We start from the raw sequence: 6,204 nt of genomic DNA, 5'->3' as shown, positions 1-6,204 counted from the left end.
ATAATTTATAGTCAATTTGTTCTTGTTCCTTTTTTCTGTGGTGTGCATGGGCAAATCATGGATGGAAATGTCATAAGTAATAAATAAAGAGACGAGTGATAGAGAGAGGAAAAGAGCAAGATGAAGCCAGGTTGCTGTTGAGTGTAAGTTTAATGAGACAGATAAAAAATGCTTTTTCCAACTTTCTCACTTAACTTGCCCTGTCCATTACACCTGAATTATACACTAGGTTGTGCATCGTGTCGCTACCAAAAATAGCAGATCTACAAGCTCACATTGCTTTGTTCTTGTAAGCTTGTAGATCTGCATTTTTTTGTGTGTGTGACACAGTCACGCAACTTATTACATTTCAGACTTTAGACTACAACTTGTTTTGTCTCTTATGGTTCAGACAGCAGTGAAGTCCTGTGATTTGGTTCCCATCGTAGAAGTTTTCCAGAGAATAATCTTCTACACAAAAGGATAGCGGCCTGTGCACAGGCCTTAGTATTTCTCTTTTATTAAGACAGACAGGTGAGAGAGAACATTATAGGAGAGGCACAGGATGACGTCTTGCAGGATTCCATCCCAGGCCAGACAGGGCACACGTGGGTCGTGAGACGAGGCCCTTAATCATTACTCTATTATTGGGCACATGAATGTATCTTTTAACATGCTTCTTGCCATGTGCACCTGCCAACATCCCATTTCAGCGGAGCTTTAAGGACCAGAGTTAAGAGCTTCTGATTTAAGTTACAGAGTAACATTGTGAGTGTGTGATGTGATCTGTGTTACGGCAGGTTTTATTCTCTGCTCTCCGGGTTTCCACCACAATGCACCCAGTTATTGGCATTATGGAGTTTCACTGTCGGCATGTGATGTGATCTGTCGTGTTCCTGAGACACCGGGGGTCGGAGGCTGCCATCCCAACCGGCCAGCTAGCCCTGTCTGAACCAGTCTCCAAGCTGTCGTAAAAGTCACTGTAAAAACCAGCTCATTGCCTCATGGAAACAAAACTCCTCTGCTCCTTTCCTGTCTCTCTGTACGTCTGTCTTTTCTTCTTCTTTTTTTTACCTTTGCATCTCTCTCTTTACTCTTTTCTTCCTATTTTCATCCTCTTCCCACTTCATTCCTCTCTGTCCCCTGACTTTTTCATTTCCTTCATTCTGTTGACATTTCTTTCACTTAGTTCTCCCCCAACCCCTCGCTCATTGCCCTCTGTTTCGTTCCATAAAGTATGTCTTCTTTTCTGAGAAACATATTTTTATTCTGTTAATTTGTCTTATTTTCTTTATCTGCACTCGTTTCATTCTTATCTTTTTAATTCCTTTCGTCCTGTTTCCTTTTCTTCCATCACATTTCCCTTTCTCATGTCCTCTGTGCTGTCTATACTGTACACTCTGCACTCTGCCTCTCTCCGCGTTCCTCCACTCTCATCACCTCTCTCCCTCCACCCCACTTTGTGTTTCTATCTCTCCCTTTCCTCTATACCTTCTCTCTCTCCTTCCCTCTCCACTCCTACCTCCATCCGTCCGACTCTCTCTCTCTCTCTCTCTCTCTCTCTCTCTCTCTCTCTCTCTCTCTCTCTCTCTCTCTCTCTCTCTCTCTCTCTCTCTCTCTCTCCCTCCCTGAAGTATAGTCTTGAACCTGGGGAACTAATCAGGCTTTGAAGGGCCTTTCGTCCTGCTGCGTTGTGTCGTGTGGTTGGTTTTTAACCCCCAGTTCCAGAGGACCTCACCTCATAGCACAACTGTCATCTCGCCTGCTTGCCTGCCTCAGTGGGTGGGTTGGAGGTGGACGGGGGGACGAGGAGGGACGAGGGGGTTGCAACCGCAAGAGTTCATGGACCACCAAGCGTCGTCTGAACCCTTGTCCTGCCTTAAAAACTTCAGACTGTGGGGTTGACTCGCTGTAAAATGGAGAGGACATGGTTATGGACACCGAGGCTATAAAGACAGACACGTGTGGCCCTTTTTAAAATAGAAAACTGTTATACTGGGGGTGTTTTTTGTTGATGTTGTTTTTTACATTATGATCAATGGAAATTATGGTGCAGAATCACCACCAGAATTATTTTTGCATGTTTGCATATGCTGTTGTACATGTCTCTGTGAGGTTGGTGCCATTGTGCATCACACTATTTACTAAATATGAAGACGAGCATGAATAAACTAGAAACTACATATAATATGCAACATTATATAGCATAGACCACAGAGACTGTTATGGCAACATAATTAGATGAATAAATAAGTATGAATTATTACGCATGCGAAAGTGTACGCAGAGAGTATTACCATATACATTCTACAATAAATAATGAATTATTGCACTTGTTGTATTGAGTATACATCGGGTGTACCCACACAGAGGTTAGCAGTATGCACAGATCACATGGCAGCACATTACTCACATACATTTCAGCACTCATGGAGAGCAGCTCAGAAAGCTCTGATTTCTATTTAGCTGTCCATCTTTAACCCATTAAGACCCAAGGCCGATTTCTACAAATGTCTTCTAAAGTTTTCTGAAAAACGTATGTTTCTATGTCAAACCTTTTCAGGTCAAGGACCCCCAAAATGATATGTATTTGGCCGCCGAGCCCCATCCCCAAATATTTTGTTCCAGGGACTCAATTGTTCCAGGGAAATAATTGACTTTAAAAAAAAAATTTAACAAATATACAGTGTATACATTCAAAGATTTGCACAAAGTGACGTGCCAGGAACTTGTATATCTAAGTATAAAATAATGGTTAAAGTGGTTAAAATCTAAAATGGGTTAACCACATCAACCCTATTGCATCTCTATTCTGGGCATGTCATAGGCAAAACGTATTTTTTTGCGCAGATATTTGGTATAGAATGTAGAGGTAAAAAGAGACCCCTGGAGACCACGGTCAACGATCTACATAGGGTTTAAGTGGTTAGAACAGCATAAAAAACATCCTCCCTTCTCCTTATAACACTTGTCACATATTGCTAGGATATATTAAGGACCTGAGCTCTGCCCTTGCAGGTTTCCGTCTCACCACTGATTGTTTTGCTGCTGAATTTGTTGTAAGCCTGTCTGCATCTGGATCTTTTGCTGCACATCAGCACGTTGGGACTGTCAGGAAACGGTTGCATCTTATTGGGGCATTAAAAACAATAAAGAAAATAAAAAGCTGGTGAACTCAAATTCCTCTCTCACCCTCATCCTCACTCCCGAGGCCCGGAATGCTTTTAACAATTCCTCTCCAGACACAGGAGAACATGGAGCGCAGGGAGATTGTTACATTCCGAAGGGGAACCTTTTTCTTTTTTTTTTGTCACTCTCACCGTGTCAGTCAGCAACACTATCTCCCTGTCACCCTTTAAAAACCCCACCCGACACACACATGCTTGCACACACACTCACAACACACACTCACACACATTTCCACACACACATACAATGCTGCACGCAGAAGCTTTCACATTTATCCATGCATATTCAGTGTTACATACTGAAGCATGTGGTGTATATGTGTGTGTGTGTGTGTGTGTGTGTGTGTGTGTGTGTGTGTGTGTGCGCAGCGCGCGTGCGTGCGTGCGTGCGTACGTGCATGTGTGTGTGTGTGTGTTGCAGTTCAATGAGAAGTACCTCTACTGAAGTCAAAAGTTCTCTTTTAACAAGGAACCTGAGTTCCAGTGGGGAAAAGTATAGGTTTTCAGCAGCCTTGTTAATCGTCTCAACCTGCAGTCAGCATTTTCACACATACACAACTGTGAGATTTGTTTTTATTTGTATGTAAATTAAATAGTTTTGCGCCTTTTCTACAAATATTGGTGTCAGACTATTATGTGCACAATAAAGGAACATGCTCAACAACTGACCACAGTAATATAAGCAAAAAACAAGCCTCCCATATCCTAATCTCCATTGCTGATATTTACAGCTGATATATATATTTGATACAGTATATTTTAGAGACCTGTCTCAATGGATAAGCAGCAGCTGATATACACATTGGGTCAAGATGGAGAATAACAGGGTATGCAGTATGCACATGGACTCTCTTTCTCTCGCTCTCTCTTTCTAACACATGCGCGCGTGTGCGCGCGCGCACACACACACACACACACACACACACACACACCATCACTCTTTATATATTTTATTTTTTTCAAAAGATTTGTATACATTTGAAAACTTGCAATGGGACATTCTGCATAATGAGTACTTTTACTTTTGGTGCTTTAAGCACATTTTGATGCCAATACTTTTGTACTTTTACTCAAGTACATTTTCAACTCCAGACTTTCACTTGTAACAGAGTATTTCTACATTGCAGTATTGATACTTTTTCTTAAGTACAAAATGTGAGTTCTTTTTCCACCACTGCAGCAACTTACCCCCCACCCAGACATGTGTGTATGTGACAGACGTGCACGCACGCACGCACGCACGCACGCACGCACGCACGCACGCACGCACGCACGCACGCACGCACGCACGCACGCACGCACGCACGCGCGCACACACACACACACACACACACACACACACACACACACACACACACACACACACACACACACACACACACACACACACATGTACACAACTTTCGGCGACTATGCACCTGCCTCACACACACACACACACATTCTCTCCCTCTTTACAGTTAACAGGATAACAGTACCGCTGCAAATTCCTGGGGACATTATCAGTGCGTTGACAGCACTTTACTGGTATGTGACAGCAACGTTCACTGTCACCTCTCCTGGAAAGAGGGCAGGGGTGGGGGTTGACTGGGCAGTGGGGTGGGCAGGGGCTCAGAGGTTAAAGGGTAGAGCTGAGCAGTAACTGCCAATCCTGGTCGTTGGGGATCCGCAAGCTTGAGCGACATGGGTCGCTGTATGTCTGCGTCGATCACTGAAAATAACGTGTTTATTTTATACTACAAAGTATTCGCAAATGAGATATTCGCACATCCACTTAGTTCAAATGCAGGTGCGTTGGACAGTGTTGGTTCATACAGCAAAATATAAATTTAGCTACCTTATTTCTATCCAACCAGGAAGTTAATGGGGCATAGCAGTGGCGGCCATTTTCTGGTTCCACCGATCCAGACTCCATTCATTTTTCCCATAGATATTTTCAAAAATCTAATGTTTTATGGTCATGATTCACCAGGAGCCTGGATGCCTTGATTCTAGGCTTAAAATTATTGATATAAACCTTTTTGGAAATCTCTATGGGAAAAATTCACCTGGCATTCAAATCCATTTGTACAATCTCAGAGTAAAATAGATTAACGCTCAAGGTTTGAAAACTGTAGTCATTCTAGCTGTATAATCATAATCAGGGACAAGTTAGACCATGAATGCAGGTGAATGTAACGTTGTGCTGTCAGGGTGCTGTGAGGACCAGGGTTGGCAGAATGTCAGCCCTTGACATTTAACAGTCACAGACTGTAGCTGAGTACAGAAAGGTACAACACAGTGGAATGGGCTGGAGCTTTCACTGTCGTAGAAATAAAATAAAAACAAGACAAGGCATACAGTAACAAATTAAGATAATCACAGGACAACAAGACAGCATTTCCATATTTCAGTTTGTATAACAAAAACGTGTAACGAAAACGTGCAACGACAAAAAAAAAAGCACTTCTGGTGCATTCCTGGTGGAGAATTGGTAATGGTCCAGGTTAAGTATTCAGTAAGGTAATGGCATATGGGATGAAAGCGCTCTTGAACACATTCTTTGTAGTTGGTCCATTTGATACCAGGTCCCACTGGGTTCTCTGACAGGAGCTGTCAGTGAAGAGGGGAGACGGGAAGGGGCGGTGCTTATTGATCTAACACCCCTCCTATCTGCCCCTATCTGCCCCTCTGTCAATCAAAACCTGTGTGTGTGTGTGGTGTGCGTGCGTGGCGCAGCTAAGTGTGTGTGTGTGTGTGTGTGTGTGTGTGTGTGTGTGTGTGTGTGTGTGTGTGGTGTGTGTGTGTGTGTGTGTGTGTGTGTGTGTGTGTGTGTGTGTGGTGTGGTGTGTGTGTGTGTGTGTGTGTGTGTGTGTGTGTGGTGAGAGAGAGAGAGAGAGAGAGAGAGAGAGAGAGAGAGAGAGAGAGAGAGAGAGAGAGAGAGAGAGAGACACCACACACAGAGAGACAGACAGAGAGAGAGAGAGGGAGATGACTACAGGTTGAATGTACACCCATAGGGGGTCAGACTCACTGGCATAACCAAATTCACACACAA

Source organism: Gymnoscopelus braueri, assembly GCF_963280865.1.
Source record: "Gymnoscopelus braueri genome assembly, chromosome: 2".
In the NCBI taxonomy this organism is placed as follows: Eukaryota; Metazoa; Chordata; class Actinopteri; order Myctophiformes; family Myctophidae; genus Gymnoscopelus; species Gymnoscopelus braueri.
The sequence above is the reverse complement of the archived record's forward strand: the minus strand, read 5'-3'. Positions refer to the sequence as shown.